General features: G+C 40.9%; 1 non-coding gene across 1 annotated transcript; it reads right to left on the bottom strand.

Annotated features, from left to right (window-relative positions):
- Positions 1-18,187: 18,187 nt before the first annotated feature.
- LOC142455948 (U1 spliceosomal RNA) lies at positions 18,188-18,351 on the bottom strand. The gene has a single exon (XR_012786051.1). It is a non-coding gene; the product is annotated as a U1 spliceosomal RNA (small nuclear RNA).
- Between the last annotated feature and the right edge of the window lie 390 nt (positions 18,352-18,741).

Genomic DNA, 18,741 nt, shown 5'->3' with positions numbered 1-18,741 from the left:
GGCTGGTTCTGTGGAGATTCTTAAAGCTGTTGTCCTTCTCTGTTAAACATTAAGAGTTGCTTCCTGGTTTGGGAGGAAGGAAATAGGATGAAGGAATGAAATTTTTCATTGCTTATTATTTTATATATACATGATTTACAAACCATATAGATGTATCACTTATTCAAAACACTCTGAAACACAGAAAGTACTCCAGTGGCTTCCTGTTACTCTTAGGACAAAAATCTACACTGGAGCCTGGTGTCGAAGGGGCTGTGTGGTCCGACCTAATTATCCAGTCTCATCTCGGACACCGTCACCTTTGGGGTCCATGCTCCAGCCACAAAGACTGCTGCCAGGTTCCTTCAACACTTTCCTTCCTCTCCTCACCCAGTTCCTTCTGGAATGCTTGTTTCACACAAGTACATTCAAAATGAAAATACCAGCAAACATGAGGAACTAGCAACTCTATAGAACTTCAAATATTTATGGGTGCCATATCATTCTCCCATGGAGTAGCTGGTTGGTTCGAACTACTGACCAGAGTGCTTTTATCGCTAATCCACCAGGCTCCTCTCTGTCCATTGTTTTTGCTATTGTTTGGTGCCCATTTGATTCTAATGCACAGGGACCCAATAGGCCCGGGTAGAATTGTCCCATAGGGTTGCCTACACTACAAACTTTGTAGGATCAGACTGTCCAGGTCTTTTCTCTGATGGCGCTGTTGGTGGGCTCGAAGCTTTGTGCTAATTGCCAAGCACTGAAACATTGCATAGCCAAAGCTCCATATCTGCCCGTTCCCCAACCACAACCAAATTCTGCCATCAAATTCATTCCTACTCACAGTGACCCTACGGGACAGAGCCAAACTGTCCCCTTGGGTTGCTAAGGCTGGGAATATTTATGGGAGCAGACAGTTGCATCTTTCTACTTCTCCTTGTAGCTGAAGAAGACTTTTTCTCTTACGGAAGGCTTTCCTGACTTCCTCCAACTCTACAAGGTTGGCAGCTCAGAACCACCAGCTGCTCCATGAGGGAAAGATGGCACCGTCTACAGCTGAAGAATACCACTCTCAGAAGCCCACAGGGGCAGCTCTACCTGTCCTTTAGGCTCACTAGGAGTCGGCATTGACACCGTGGGAGTGAGCACCAAACCACAAGGAGCTATATAGCCAGAAGAAGTCCTGCCCAGGGAAGGGGTGGTCTATTTAATGTTACTGGATATTTTCTTATTTAAGTAAAAGTAGCTGCATGCACAATTAAATGTGAAAAGCAGAAATATCTTTATAGTTTGAATCGAAATTTCTACTGCTATGATGTTATGAAGAGGGGAAAAAAGCAAGAAAACAACATGAGGAAATAGCATCTTGTTTTGAAACACTGTTCTTGCAAAAGTGACTATTAGACAAAAATGCCATGGGAAATTCAGGTGATTGCTGCCACATGATCCTGCTACTTTTAAAAATACACCCACTAACACTATGGAAACCAACTGATATCTAAGCTTTTACAATTGCTGAAAACAGTGCCCATTCACCGAATTCTTTTCCAAGCTCAAAACTGGATGCCTTTACAACACGTCAGGTGGACCCATGTATGTGTAATAAGAAGTGAGGGGGTCCCCTGGAGCCCTGCTTTTTGAATCTAATCCTGTCACCCACACACGCGGACCCTCAAAAGTCAATCTATACATGAAAGGCAAAGGAACTGCTAACGTTTTTTATGTCTGAAATTCTTAATTTTCTTTAATTCCTTAATGTATCAGATAGAATATCCAAACCATCCCTGTCACATTAAACCCACCCTTTCTCAAAAGTCCTTATAATTAAAGGAATCTTGTCTGTTCAATGATTTTACTGATAAAGATCTTACATGTATTCCAAAAATCTCTCACTGCCACCCAGTTGACTCTGAGTCACAGCCAGCCTGCAGGGCATGGTAGATATGCTCCCTTTGATTCCCAGGGCTGTACGTCTTCATGGGAGCAGGACGCATCCTGTTTTGCCCGAGGAGCGGCTGGTGGGTGAAAATTGCCGACCTTTTTGTCAGTAGCCCAACACGCAATCCACCACACCACCAGGGCTTCACATACATGTAGCACATAGCTTCTGTATCTTAAGCATCCTCAACAGATACCTGTAATCGAGAGGAATGAGCTATAGATGTTTCTGTATGACTATTGACCATCTCTGTTGTCTTCTTTTAGTTGGTGTTGTTGTTGTTAGGTGCCGTTGAATTGCTTCTGAGTCAGAGAGATCTTTGTACAACGGAAGAAACCCCTCCCAGGTCCTGTGCATCCTCACAATGGTTCCTAGATGCGAGACCATTGTTGCCGCCACAGTGTCACATGGTGACAAGTAAACCACATTCTGCTTTCCTAAAGTCTGTTGTCCATGTGTCCATAAAATAAAGAATTGTAGTTAAAAATCTCACAAATCAGGAACGGTTCACCATCTGCAGCAAAGGGATATGAAAAGCCAACAGGCTAAGCTCCCTAGTTATAAAGTGACGCCAAAAGCTCAAACAGGGAAATAAAAACAACTCGACCTTTCATACCTAGTAACCAGCTCTTTTTAACACAGCCAACTCTTTTAATTGATAAAGAGAGCAATGTTTCTTGGAACCTGTGTGCTCATTCCACATTTTTATGTAAGAAATGCTGACGATGACGTGTATAAATATATAAGGGAAATCATTAAAGCTCTTAGCAAGAGCACCACCTGCAGCGCAGGCGGAGGGGAACTGACGGGACCCCGCTGACTTACAACTCTGCCAGGCTGGGCTTGGGAGCAGGCACCGCAGTCCTCTGCAAATTATCAAAGGACTACTGGGCATCAAAGGTGACCAAACACCTCTTTCTCCCCAAGCACCTTTGATATAGGAGCGCTATTAACCACCAGAGGACACGGAGCAGGCTAGAATAACTTCCGCAGAGAAACACAAGCAATCTAGAAGGCCTTTGAGAGCCGCTCAGAATCTCTCCAGGGTTTCCTAGGCACGGGCAATGCCTCTGCACTGGGGAAAGAGCTTGCAGCCCATAGCGTGTGTGGGTTCAAAGGAGTTCACGTTTTTGTTGTGTAAGTAGCATGTACCCCCAGATACAATTCATTCAAGACTTTCATGTAGTGCTAAAGAGTATTGCACAAATAACCGATTTGCTAATACATCGGCGCAAACCATACCATCTCCAAGATTCCTGAATAGGCTCCTCCATCCTCTTCCTGTGTCCATACTGGAATCTCTGCCCTCCTCCCAAACAGATCTTTTCAACACCGCTGGTGTCATTTCTTTGCTCACCCGTGACCATCTAATGGCCCCAGGTCAAATAAAAACCAAACCAAATGCACTCGCATTGCGTCCGTTTTGCTTTACAGCAACTCTACAGAGCAGAGTAGTTGCCTTTGCTTCACAGCAATGCTATAGAACTGGCTTTCTAAGGCTTTTACATTTTTACAGACACCCTCATCTTTATCCCATGGATTTCAACCACTGACCTTGAGGTTAGCAGGTTAATGCTTAGTCCCATCTAGCTTGGAGTAGAAGCCTATCTTTACATAAGCCATCTCCATCTTGGGACTCTGAACAGCAGCTGCTATCACCGATCTAATCTATACCAAATCTTCACTCTGATAACCCCCTTCAGCTACTGTGACCTCTCCCTTTCCTTAAGTGAACCCAGACTTTCTTCCCAGGAGATCTTCAATACAGAACATTCACAAGGCTTCTTCTCCATCTGCCTTTAAGTCTGCCTTTAAGTCTTAGATGTCTCCTTCCAGCACACTTTTCCATACTTACACTATTTAAAATGGGGTCTCCTCTTTAAGTTACTGTATTTTATGCTTACCTAGTTTTCCTTTGTTTGTTTTTCCCTCCAGTAGAATGAAAACTTCATCAATCCGAAATCACTCCTGCTTTAGTTACTTCAGGGCTACTTCCTAATATGTGCAGGGATCACAGCTTAGTGTGTAATAGGTACTCAGAAATAGTTGTTGAATGAGTTTATAGTTATTAATTATCCATGTCTGGTGCTAAGTGAAAACCCTTTATCTCCTCAAGACCTCATGACATCACTTACATAATCACAGGAGTCTTCAGAGGCGCTTGTGATCATAGCTGATTTAGCATATCGCACTCTGAGAGGCATGCTCCTCATCATTATTGTACTCTGTCCACAAATGAACATATAAAACAAAGTCATTGATCAGCCTCAGCTCATACCCTCCCTCAACAAAAGAACATTTTGTTTTAACCAACTGGCATTTTGGGATGCTCACCTTTCCGGCACAATCACTGAAGACAAAATGGGTACATAAGCCAATATGGTGAAGAAAGTGGATGGTTCCCAGCTATTAAAAGATAAAGCATCTGGGGTCTTAAAGGTCTGAAGTTAAACAAGCGGCCATCCAGCAGTGAAGCAACAAGCCTACATGGAAGAAACACACCTGCCGGTGCCATCATGAGGTGTCATTGGGACCAGGTAACAGGCATCAGAAGACCCATAACAAACTAACAAACAGACCAAAAAACCCCAAAACATATTGCTGAGAATGAGGGGGGGTGGAGCAGAGACCCAAAGCCCATCTGAAGACGATGGAACATCGCCCTCCCCCTACCACACACTATTGATGTGTGGATTGTAATAAGAGTTGTTAGGGTTCCCAATAAAATGGACTTTTAATTTAAAAAATTTTAAGTAACTAAAAAACTTGACAATAGAATACAAAAGGGCCGTAGATATGAGTGGTCACAACTTAAACTTATCGTTGAACTGAACAGGACCAGGAAATTGTTAGCATTTGGAATAATGAAGAGAGGTAAATAGATACTAACTAGGCACTTTGATGTTTCTTGAACCTGCTCTCTCTTTCCAATATTTCAAGTAGCACAAAAGGAGAGACAAACAAACAAAAATATAACAACCCAATATCTAAACCCTACTGTTTTGGTTTCCCTCAAGTACAAGGTGACTTTTTGAAGACTTAAACTTTGTGCAATAAAACTATTTCTAAACTGGTACCTTTGACATATTATTCATACCTGTATCATTTTCCAACTCATAGGACATGAGAATAGCCTGGTAAGAAGAAATGGAACATCGGCAGAGAGTCACTTAGATCAGGGGTAACAGGTTAAGGCACAGCATAGAGTGAGAGGGAGAAGGAAGGGTCATCTGTGTTTAAACCCAGCCAAATTAACATTTCTTAACTGTGTAACCTCTCATCAAGTTCTAACTGTTGTGATCATACGTTTCTTTAGCTCAGGATAACAATTGGGCTAGTGAAGAATTAGATGCATTTGAAAGTATAGCTCGTGTAGTGCACTGCAGCATCTTAAGGGAAAGCTAAACATCCTTTGCTTTTTCTTGCCACGAACAGGGGAAAGTGGCCGGGAGGATTCAAAACACAGCACAGTGATTTCTTCCTATCCAGGAGTGTGGGACAATGAGCTAAAGGGGCATCCTCTCATCTCTGCCTTAGTAATTTGTCACATAGATTGACATGAACATTGACTGCGTAGTGGCAAAGTCATGCACAGAGGTTTTGCTGCTCTGTTGGAAAGAGATTAGGAAGGAGAAATTCTTCTTCAATGGACTTTAATGAGAGCCACAAGTACTTCTCCCTCATTTCCTTCAGTGACTTTTATTTTTCTTTATAGGTTGAATTGTGTGTTAACCCCCCAAACCTTAGCCCTCAGCTCATTCTTACTTTTCTGCTCTCAGAAAAGTCAAGAATTATCCGCGCTTTAACTCTCACATAAGTCAAGACTATACAACCTTCCTATAAATATTTATATATGTCCTTTCCTGTTCTATAATATGTAGCTCCATGTCTGTTCCTATTGTCTCAAATAAACTCAGTGGATGCAAGCTCTCTTCCTCAACATCTGTCAGTACAAACAAACATCTTCAGGATGGGATTCTTGAACATATTTTTTACCTAATCTTACTGCTTCTTATTTCTAAGGAGTCTCACTATGCTGAATCAAATTTATCCACAAAGCATCCAAACTTAAAATTTACACACATACACATGCACAGACACGCACATTATTGTTGTTGTTAGTTGTCCTTGAGTCAGTTCTGACTCACAGTGATACTACATACAACGGAACAAAACACGGCCTGGTCTGGGGCATCCTCACCACTGTCCTCGCATGTATACCCATTGCTGCAGCCACAGTGTCAATTCATCTGTTGAAGGCTTTCCTCTCTACCGCTGTTGCTCCACTTTAATAAGCATGGTGTCCTTCTCTGGGACTAGTCTCTCCCAATAACATATCCAAATGATCCGCTCTTCCCTCTAAGGAGCATTCTGGCTGTACTTCTTCTGGTACAGACTGCTTTGTCTTTTGACAGTCCATGGTACTTTCAATATCCTTTGCAGCATCACAATCCAAGTGCATCAATTCTTCTTCAGTCAATGTCCAACTTTCACATAAATAAACATGAGGCTATTTAAAATATCATGACTCGGGTGAGGCACACATTAGCCCTAAAAGTAACATCCTTGCTTTCTAATACTTTACAGAGGCCGCGTGCAGCAGATATATCCAGTTCAATATGTCCTCAGATCTATTGACTGATATTTACATGAGCATTCACTTTGGATCCAAGTAAACAAAATCTTTTACAACTTCAATCTTTTCTCCATTTATCATGATAATACCTACTGGTCACATTGTGAGGACTTGGTCTTCTTTACATTGAGTTGGGATCCATACTGAAGACAGACACAGACATACATACACATAAGGTGCTTCAATTAAAATCCTGACAAACAGCCCATTATCTTTTAATTGCATTGTTGCACAAACTTCCTTCACTATCTTGCATATATGTATGTGTGTATATATATGTGTGTGTGCATATATGTGTGTGTCTCCTTAGTGACATAGTGTTTATGTGTTAGGCTGTAATCTTAAAGGTCAGCAATTCAAAACTAGCAACTGCTCTAAAGGAGAAATATGAGGCTTTCTACTCCCGTAAACAGATACAGATTTGGAAAACACAGAGGAACAGTTCTGTCCTGCCCTAGAGTTACAGTATGAATCAGCATCAACTCAGTGGCAGCGAGTTTTTTGAGCGCACACACAAACACACACCCATACTCATACGTACTATTATTGCTGTTGTTATTCAGTGCCGTCGAGTTGGTGCTGACTCAATACAAGCCTCTATAGAGCGCAATGAAGCACTGCTCATCCTCACAATTGCTCCCCAGAGTCCACTGTTGAAGTCCCTGTGTCTGCCTCTCTGCCTATCGTCTATCATCTCTCTCTCTTCTATCTAAAACACGTTTTCTAATTCAATGTTTTACATGTAATGTTTAATAACTGTAATAAAACCAATCACGTGTGCCTATCATCGTCTGTCAGCAAATGTCCATCACTTTTACCTCCATATTTCCTGAACAATGATTTCTCCTTGCTCCCTCAATTTTACCTCTATAATCATTAATAAAATTTAGTTTGAATGCATTTTCCTATTCTAGATATTTTATATAGGTGGAACCACCCAGTGTATATATATATATTCCAGTATATGTCTTTAAAGATTATTTTTCTTCACATGTTATCTTAATTATGCCCTACCTCAAACTATTGCAAATATCCAAACTTAGTTTCTTGTATTAAAATTAGATTATTTGCTATCATAGGGCTGTTAGGGATGACTACAGGAAATGACACCATAAGCAGAGATTAGAAGTTAAAAGTTAGAGTCACTGAATAGGCCATGACTTATTTCTCCCATTAAAGCAATCAGGTGTTATTAAATAATGTAGGAGTCCTAGTAGTGCCATTAGGTAACTGAATTGATAACTGTAAAGTCAGTGGTTCAAATTCACCTGCAGCTGCTCTGTAGGAAACATGAGGCTATCTGCTCTAGTAACAATTTACAGCCTCGGAAACCCTATATAAGGTCATTATGAGTTGGAATTGACTCCTTGGTGGTGGTGGTGGTGGTGGTGGTGGTGAGTAAGGAATAGGGTAGTTTGAATGAAAGGTAGGTTAAGGAGTTTCTTTGGAACTATGCCATTTCAAATGCAAGATCACCAAGAAGATATTCATAGTATAATGTTAAAACAAATGATAAGACATTATTTTCAAGTTCGGGTATTAAAATGAGACATAATGAGGTGGCTGAAAGAACAGTGGGGTTCTCTTTCCTTCTAGTTGTTTTGCATCTCTATAATGAGCCAGGAGATTCAAGATTCCCAAATAGCACTTGATTCAAAACAACAGCACCCCCCCCTCTGCTCCCCCCGCCCCCCAAAAAGCCTCATTGTAATTCCTATAGTTGGGTTATGAAGAGCAGATGCAACAGGGGTTTTAAAAAGATAGATATGCATCAAAGGCATGAATTCCTTGGTGATGTGAAACGATCTCCTTAAGGCAGTGTCTTTTTAAACAACTTGCAAAATGTTGCATATAAGCTTTTGAAGTCCATGTAATTGTGCTTGACACCATAGGGAGGGAAAGTGAAGGTTGCGCCTTAGAGATCCGATGTTTCTGTGAAAAAAGAGGTGCTCTTAGAGAAATATCAGCGAGGCCGACGTTCTAATCCTTAACATGTCAAATGAATTTCCAACACAAGCTGTGTGCTGTCCCAAATGGGAAGTCGATCTGTATCAGCAGCGTGTTTCATGCCTGGCCTTCTTCTAGCAGGCTAACACGCGGATTTTATGCTTGGCTATTAATAGCCAAGGGCTGCAGAAAAGCAACCTGCAACCAAGAATGGCTCTAAATTGCTTAGGGCATAAAGGTGAACCAGAGTATCACTACAGAACCGGCAGGTAAATTGTGATGATCCTATAGGCTTTAAACTGGTAATTAGCTTAGGTGCACGGAAGCCATTTTCAGGACAGAATCCCCTTTCTTTGAGAATTAGGGCGCTCTTCAGATTATGCAAGAAATTGGAGCACTTCATATTCATTTTGTGTATATATAGGTAGAAAGACTCTCTCTCACACACACACATACGCACACACTCATCTACACTCGCACATAATCATCTACACCCAGGAGGCCTGTCTCTTTTACACCAGGATACTATTTGGTTGGGATAAGAGAAGCCAGTTGCTGGTAATGGTAAAGGCTGGATTTTACCTTAGGAGCAATGGAGACGGGTCATAACAGGCTGCCCACTCCCAACTGGTTCACTAGCAAACAAAAATAGGCAGCTTCATCCCCCATTCCCATTGCCATTCTCACCGAGCCTAGAGCTACTGAAACAATGTGGAAGGTGGAGATCAGTTCCCTATCCACAGTCACAGTCCCAACTGCCAGCACTTCTGTAAAGGGCCCATTTGCTAACAAGCAGACCAAAAGACAGTGTGGTCGCTCTCTCTTTAGTCACTGCTTGGTCCCACACACTTCCTTGTACATAAAATGCACTGATAAATGTCTGAGCATTACATGAGTGCAAGGTGCCAATAGTGGGAATGAATATCTTAATATAAATAATCTTACTTCACATGCCCGGGAATTTTTATCATGTCATATATCCAAGAAATTTTTGTTTGTTTATTTATAAATTTAAAAAGCAAGATTATTTACTTTCCTGTTGATGGACATTTGGGTTCCTGATAACCATTGATCAACAGATAAATAAATAAGCAATATTTGGTATATCCATACAATGGAATGTTATTCATTGAAGAAGTTCTAACATGCCAAAATATATGGATTAAACTTGAAAATATTATACTAAGTGAAATAGACCAAACAAAAAAATCATAAATGTAGTAGTAGAACATGTGTCATAGCAAATTTATAGAATAAGTGTTTCATAAAGAGAGAATAATCATAGCTGTTGTGTAAGTAGTTTTGTTGTGCCAACATGGCCAATGAACACATGTGAGATTAGTTGACAGGTTGAGATATGCCTCGGCCAGCCTCGCCTCTCGCTTGCTTGCTCTTTGATCATCAGACCAGTGTGCAGCTGACTCGCTTGCTCTGTGCCTCAATTCGCAAGCCACACTACCTGTGGGACACCTAACCCATGGACTATGTTGCTGTAAATTGAGGTTCCTTCAAGACCTGCTTCACCACACCATTGGGATTTACATCTCTTGAGCTGGGGACTGTCGGACCCTGTCATCTGGCTGACTGTTGGTGACCTGCCTTGCTGTTTGCTGCCTGTGCCCAAATAGCCTGAATTGCTCTACAGAGGACTACCTGGTGGCCCTCAAGACTTGACGGACTGCCAATGTACTAGCTGTTTCATGGAAGTGAGTTGCATCGAGCCATTTGTACTGCTTTATAGATTAATTAACTGTTTATTTCTTGTGTTATCTATCTATCTTTATCTATATATCTATCTAATTATTAGTATATTGGTTTTGTTTCTGTAGAGAATCCTGTCTAACCACAGCTATGCTGGCCTGACAGGGGAAATGCAAAGGATGAATGTTTACTGAGTAGATCCTTTCTGATTGGGGTATTTAAAATGCTTTAGAAACAAATAGTGACAGTTGTCTGCTCAACATGTAATTAATGCCACTGAGTTATATACTGAGGGCAGTTTAAAAGGCAAACATGTGATAAGTATATATTTTACTATAATACAAAAAAGATTAACACAGAAGAAATATGCAGAAAACAATACACAATGTATTGTAACATATGGGTGTAGTGTGTGTGTGAAAATGGTTAGTGTACATAAGTTATATATAAATGGTTGGAGGCCCATATTCACCTATATCAGTGGTTCTCAACCTGTGGGTTGCGACCCCTTTGGGAGTTGAATGACCCTTCACAGGGGTTGCCTAAGACCATCAGAAAACACATATTTCAGATGATCTTAGGAACTGAGACACTGCTCCTTTATCCATCTCCAGGCAGTCCACAGCTCACATGCTGACAACGCCCACATAGGAGAACCAGGTGTGATGACATCATCGCACCAACCCTATCCCACCCCCCATACAATTACAGGTGTATGTGACAGGATGGGCACTATAATGTACTTATGCAGACCAGTCACACATGTGTAGAGAGCAGCTACTATGTAGAGAGCAACTACTGTGTAGAAAGCTGCTGCTGTGTTGGAAGTAGCAAACTTACAGTTATGAAGTAGCAACAAAAATAATTTTATGGGTGGGGTCACGACAACATGAGGAACTGTATTAAAGGGTCGCAGCATTAGGAAGATTGAGAACCACTGGTTTAGATGTATCTTGGAAGAAAGCTATGGTTACCTCCCTTTAAATAACTGACTACTGAAAATCCAAGAAAGCCCATTTCAGCTCTCACACATCTGGTATCTCAGACACATCTGCCCTGACACATCTGGGCAGTAAGAATCAGCTGTATGGCATCTGGCAGGAGGGGTCTGGATGCAGCTGTCATGCAAATGCTTGAACTTCATTTCACATAATTGCCATGGTCAGTGATCTGGGAGGACAGTGGTAGATTATGAGATTGGAGAGGCTACAGTTACAGGATGATATAAGACAAAACAAGCTACATTGGCCGAGACCACTAGTTCTCCTTCAAAGATTCATGCTTCTTATCTGTAGTGTGGATTTGCTGCTGTGCTACAGCTTCCCGTTTCTGGATTATAATTCACCACCTCCTTTGCTTACGTGAGCGCTGACCAGTATAACACCAATGGCATTGACAGGCTCCACTTGCAGCATTGATCGACACCTCTTCCATTCCTTTCTTTAGGTACCTGTTTGATGGTACTATCTAGAGCAGGGTTCTCAAGCTTCCTAGTGCTGTGACCCTTTCATACAGTTGCTCATGCTGTGGTGACCCCCCAACCATAAAATTATTTTTGTTGCTACTTTATAACTGCAATTCTGCTACTGTTATGAATCAAGTGCCCTCTGTGAAAGGATTGTTCAACCCCGAAAGGGGTCGCAACCCACAGGTTGAGAACCGCTGATCTAGAGCGACATTGACAATCATAAACTAACGAATATGCTACATCCTCTGGGCTGGGTCACTGAACACGTGATTAGTAGTGTGTTACCTCTTTCTTCCACTGGCCTCCTCCATGAAAGGACGTGTAGGCTAGCAATTCTGTATTATCATTTTGAGGTATTAAGATTCTGGGGAACATCCTCTGACAGCTGCTAACATTTAGGACTTAAAGAGGTGGTAATCCAGAGGTCATTAGATCAGATTAGTGTTATTTAACTTGAATGGTGCAGTCTTGGTGTTGTGTGAGGAATGACTGTGGAGAGATAAGAGGATGAAGTTGAAAACAAGGGTATCAGTGAAGAAGCTATTACAAACATCGTGATGAAAATGAGAGTGGCTGAGACTAGGTTGGTAAACGCACAGTTTAAAAGATTCTGGGATATAATATGAAAAATGCCAAAGAAAACTGTTGCTTTCAACGTAAGCAGAAAGCAGGACTGAAACACCACTAACAGACCGCTGCAGCAGAAGCAACACGGTGCGAATGGATGGGGAGAACCAATGGTTTGCTTTACACTTGTGTGTCATTAAAATGCTTATTAGATATCAAGTGTAAGGTGTTTTAGGATATATGTAACTGTGTAAGATATTTTACGATATATGATCTAGAGTTCTGGGGAGATAAATAATCTAGATTAGAGAATCATCAATAAATAGATTGCATTTTAAAGCATGAGAAAGATGAGATAACCATGAAAGTAAATATACATCAAGAAGAAGTCTAAGAATTGAGCTCTAAGCAACTAAATTATTTAAAAGGTGAAAAGATAAGTAGTAACTAAAGAAACAACTCAGCTAAAAATATACAGTCTGTAAAGTGACTTGGAAGCCGAGAGAGTGACAAAGAGGGAACGAGGAAGGGAGGGGGAGAGCAGGAGTAGAGGGGGAGGAAGAGAGAGGGGAACTGAGTTCAGAGGTCAGCTGAATGAATTGGTTTAAGAAGGAAGCAGGTCATCAAACATGTGGATAAGTCAAGGAAGTCAAGTTCTCGTCAATGGATTTGGGGTCACTGGTGACCGTTGCAATAGCAGTGTTGTGGACCCGGGAGCATGGAAGCTTGATTGGAGTGCACTTGAAAGAGAATGAGATGAGAAGAGGTGGATGAAAGCCAGCAGAAAAGTCTTTTGAGAGTGTTCCCTCCCACCTCCTGTCTTGATAATTCACTCCCCAAATCCCCTTTCCCTCCCTTGCACCACCCCCCAGCGCGCGCGCACACACACACACACACACACACACACACACACACAAAAGAAAAGTCTTTTGAAGGAGTTCTGTGAAGGGAAGCAGAGAAATGTGATAGTGGCTAAAAGTGGATATGAGACTAAGCTTTTTTTTTTCTTACAAGATGAGTGATGCCATATAGTTGGATGTTGGTGGAAATGATCCAGCAGAGAAGAAACCATTGACGCTGCTGCAGAGAGAAGTGGGGCCATTGTGAGAGCAAGTTGTGCACAAATAAAATGGCTCGAGGTGCCCTACAACTGAAAAGGATAGAGAACCATTGTGAGCTCACCCGCCATTGCAGGAGGGGAAGTGAGCATGTGCAGCGCTTACAGCTGGAGTGTGCAGATGCCCATTTCTAATTGCTTGTATTTTCTCTAGCACAGAACTGAGTTTCTGAGTCCAGGAGGATGGAGATAAGATCGGAAGTTTTCAATGGGAGGAGAAGTGAAAAATAGCCTACTTCAGCTGGAAAGTAAGTGGCTTAGAGAAATGAGCGGCCTTGTCAGGGACTCTAAATGTCCCCTGTGATCTAAGGACACAGTTGTGAAGTGAGAGCAGTTAGTAAGGGGAATACTTTTTTTTTACATTATGTCACTGCTCAGGTACAGACAAGGGTTACCTATAGAAGCAGGTTTCTACATGCTGGTATTTTGTCTGAAAAATATTTCTGTAGTAATAGAATGCAGGACACATAAGAGGTGACAGTAGTGGAAATGTGTCAGGATCAGGGTATGAATGGGCAGAAAACCTGTTAGGAGTTATTGGTAAGATTGAGGTCTAAATTCAAAAGGTAAAGAAAAGTCTTAGCAGAACAAAACACAATAATGTTAGAAAGAGGAAAATGATATTTCAGCTACTGGTGACACTCTGAGTTACATTGGGTTGTTAAGCACAAGGTAGGTGGTTCAAATCCACCGGCCATTTAGAATGATGAGGCTATCTACTCTTAGTCTCATAAAGGTGTCCAGTCTCAGAAACCCGATTAGCTTTGCTATGAGCTAGAACCTACTGCAGGACTGTTGGTTTCATTCTTGGTTTAGAAAATCTTCAAGAAATTATGGAAAATAACTGGGAAATCCACAGTCACTGAAACCAGAGGGAAATCATGTTAACACGGTTGGTCAGTCATGGGCTTCATGACTTCATGGGTTTTGTTTGTTTCTTTTTTTTTTTTTTTAAGAAGCTTTATATATTTTTGTTTTGTTTTAGTAGCTGCATTCTGGAACACTCTTGAATCTTTCAGACTCATTTGGTATGAGTACAAGGGAGAATAAGAAATCTCAATTTAACTGGACTCACAGGAAGCAACATTTTCTGGGGGAGTGCCAGACCAAGTTTAAGGAGATATGTATGTCAAATATCTCCTTCAGTGTCTTGTTTAAAGGAAGCTGAATTATCGCAGAGACTCCCTCCCCTTTGTTCGAATGTGACATCACGTGTAGGATCATCTCTTTATTTATCATCCTTAGAACCTAGCTGGGAACTGGAATATAGTACACATTGATCGATATTTACTGATTCTAATTTCCCTAAATTTTCTAAATAGAATCCACTAAGACACCCACACATTAAACTTTAGGAAGAACAAATATATATATATATATATATATATATATATATATACAGGAAACATTATCATGTGGTCAAAATGAGTTTTCAAATGAACACATGATTTAATCTAACAATTAATAAAATATTTAAAAGAGTATTGATTCTCAAATGAAATTAATCTCCATTGATAAAGATATTTTGGTGACTAAAGCACTCTGAAATATTTCCATAATTAGTTGAGAGTTAACTTTCTTCAGTAAGAAAATTTAACAAATTAAAGATATCTTTAAAGATTGATTAGATAGACTTTAGACTTTATATTTTTAAAATTCACAAAAGTTCCTCAAATTACCTCAAATATACAGTGGCTGAGCTGGGGCTCAATTTTACTTATATAGTTTAGTTATGTAGCCATTATGTCTTCTTTTGCCACCCTTCTTTCTGCTTATTTGCTGAAATACATAACCAGGCCATCATAAATTTAGTACACATTATTCTTCCTTAGGGATAAAACTCTTGTACATGCCTGTAACTCTCTTTATGGTTGCAAAATATGCATTAGAACCTATTCAAAATGTGAATGTTGCAGATAATAAGACTTTATTTTTTATTATACCAAATTTCCTGAAAGCTTCCACCATGTTGTTTTTTTTTCTCAGCAGAAGCACAAGTCACTGAAGGGTTCACAGCAAGTATCTATTTTCTACATTTCTGGAAAACAGTTCTAGGACATAAAAATCTGAATATTTAAGTAAGACTTTGTAATATCCATTATATTTTTCAACAGGATATCTTCTTGTTGTGTTGACTTTAGCAATAGATTTAAATAAGACAGAATAAGAATGGTCACTAAATTCAGGTGGGAAATGCATTAATGATGAAAGGACCTCTATAATAGCAATATACTCTGATATCATCCCTGAAACCTGAAAGGCTGTGTAAGAATTATCTCACTTTCTTTGTCAGCAATAGACGCCCATCTCATCAATCTCTGTAGTTCTGTCTACTCTGAGAAAGACGATTTGGGAAATAGTGGAGACCTGGAGAATGTTTTTGATATAACTACAACTTAAAAAAAATCTCCTTTTAATGCACACAGGCTATATACTCTTCAAAGATGAAAAGCAAGCAAACAAGCAAAATCATCCTCATTTACCCAGCATGCAATGCATCTGTATTACCAGAACTGACCATCTACTTTGCAGATCCCAGTGTAAAAGGAGAATTTGGGGTCCCTACTTAAAATGTACTAAAAAGTGTGAATGGGGTGGGGTATGGAGTGGAGACCCAATGCCCATCTGTAGACAACTGGCCAGCCCCTCACAGAGGGTCACAAGGAAGAGACAAGCCAGTCAGGGTATAGTATAGCACCGGTCAAACACTCTAGTTCTTTGGTGCTTCCTTCCCCCCACTACCATGACCTCAATTCTTCCCTACAAATCAGATTAGTCCAGAGCATGCACACTGCTACAGATAAGAGCCTGCCACACAGGGAATCCAGGATAGATACTGCTCCCCAGGGCCAACAGTGAAGTAGAGATACCAGGAGGATTAGAGGAGGATGGGGGGAGAAAGGGGGAATAGATCACAAGGATCAACATAGAACCCCCTCCCAGGAGGACGAATAATGGAAAAGTGGGTGAGGGGCGACAGAGTCGATTTAAGATATGAAAATAAAAATCTATAACTTATCAAGTGTTCATGAGGGAGGGTGGGGGAAGGAGAAGAAATGGGGAGCTGATATCAGAGGCTCAAGTGGGAAGAGAATGCTTTGAAAATGATGGCGGCACAGGTGCAAAAGTGCTTGATACACTGGATGAACGTATGGATTGTGATGAGATGTAAGAGCCCCCAATAAATGTAAGTGGAGGCAGGGGGAGGACAAAATAAAATGTATTAAAAAGGTCACGAAAGTGATGGCAAAGTACTGAGACAAGTATGGGCCCTTGTGAGTGTGGCAACCTTCACAACTAGGCAGGCAGGCAGTCATATGTTGTTCACAAAACCAGTGCATCTGTGACCAGTGGGCAGCTAAGCACTCTGGGTCAGTGTCGAAGTGTCCTCTCCATGAGTACGATGCCCTGCGATCAAGTCAGTGCTGACTCACTGTGGCCCTATAGGACAAGGCAGACCTGTCCCGTGCAGATTTCTGAGACTGGGACTCTATGGAAGCAGTAAACCTCCTTTCTCCCGAACTATAGCTGTTGGTTTCAAACTGCTTATCTTGCAGTTCCCAAAGCGTGGTAGAATGACATTTCTCTTCCTGTTGATACTTTTCTTTCAAAATTATCATGCCAGAGACTTTACAGCTTGTCAGAGGTAAGTTTCCTCTTATCCTACTAACTAAAATAATATGCAGTTATAGTTAGTTCTAACCGATGTCTCAAAAGCAACAGAAATACAGCTTTCAGGGGAAACTGAGGAGCTGATACCAAGGGCTCAAGTAGAAAGCAAATGTTTCGAGAATGACGATGGCAACAAATGTACAAATGTGTTTGACATGATGGATGGATGTATGGCTTGTGATAAGAGTTGTATGAGCCCCTAATAAAATGATTAAATTTTAAAAATGGCTTTCAAATAGGTTCAAGGCAGGTTTTACTTTTGTTGTGAAGTACACATAGTCCAGCACATACCCTGAAAGTCCTCCCAGGAGCCACTGTGTTGTTTTAGATGCATGGAATATCTGTTGTTCTAGATGCATGGAATATCTGTTGTTCACGGCAATATTTAAGTTTTGTCGCGTAGGTGCAGTTTGGCTGCTGTTGCTGTTAGGTGCCATTGGGTCAGCTGTTAATGGAGGTCCCTGCAATCTGCTTCTTTTTCATTCAATGGAGCTCCCCGCGTCCTCTGCTCGGCACGCAGATGAAAAGAGTGCGGTGAAAGGATGCAGCCTCCACACGCCTTTTCTTGTTTTAAAGCACAATTCAGCTTTGTCTGTGTATGGGTTCTACAGAAGCACAATTCAATGTTCTGAAATTCTCAGGTTGGCAAAATCAGTCACACTTGACTATAATTCACAGTCAAATGCTTTCGCCTGCCCAAACAAACACAGACACACACCGTCTGCTACTCTCTGCTTTCAGCTAAGATCAAGCTCACACCAGGAATGGCATCTCTCTTGCAAGCCTTCTTCTGAAGCCAGTTTGAATTTCTGGCAGCTCCCTGTGGGTTTACTGCTGCCACCATTTGTAAGTTATCCTCAGCCACACCTATCTCATGTGTAGTAATGATATAGTACTACAGCTATTTGTGTTCATCTAAATTCATTGTATCTTTTCCTTCCTATATTCTAAGTTTACTGATAAGTTTACTTTGCCTAAAACAACTCCATAGAAAATTACACCCTTCTATAACATATTACACCTACTCTGTGTTTAACAGAATTTACTGAGACCTAATTCCATATTCTACTTTTCCAATATTACTTTATGCTATGAGACATTATTTTTTGTGCTTGTGGACATTTCCCAGTGTTCAAGGAATGTATATTTTCTTTTTATTTACAGGGGAGAGTGTGAACGCAGTCCCCCACTACCACAAATAATGCAGTCGAGTTTCCCACTTTTGGAGAAATCGCAGGGGTCAGCACATCCGGAGTGCAATGGATAAGCCTCGCCCTGGGAAAACCACCCTCGCGATCATGGCATCTCCCCTGGTAGGTAAGTATGAATTTTATATTTTCTATTAGAATCAATAGAAAATTACTTCACTGTATACAGACTGTCATACTGACTTTAAAATACCTATGGAGCGCTCATATGAGGAAAACAATACACCTTCCTAAAAAAGTTCTTGAAGACAACTTTTCATACATAGGATGAAAACGATTTTCCTTAAAGCTGAGGAAGTTGCTTATTTAGCACCCACAAAGTCATTTAGGTCAAGGAAGTGTTGGTACTTAGATATCTTAGACACCTCATTAGTTATAATTAACATACCTAGTCACTAGTCTCTCATGATGTGAAGTTAAGTTAGCGCTGAGTTTGTATCATATATATGTTCATGGTGTTTCTAGTGAGCGTTGAGAACAATTCGTTCTTTAAAATGCTCCCCTTGA

Source organism: Tenrec ecaudatus, chromosome 8 (genome assembly GCF_050624435.1).
Source record: "Tenrec ecaudatus isolate mTenEca1 chromosome 8, mTenEca1.hap1, whole genome shotgun sequence".
Classification (NCBI taxonomy): domain Eukaryota; kingdom Metazoa; phylum Chordata; class Mammalia; order Afrosoricida; family Tenrecidae; genus Tenrec; species Tenrec ecaudatus.
This window is presented reverse-complemented; position numbering and strand designations above follow the sequence as displayed.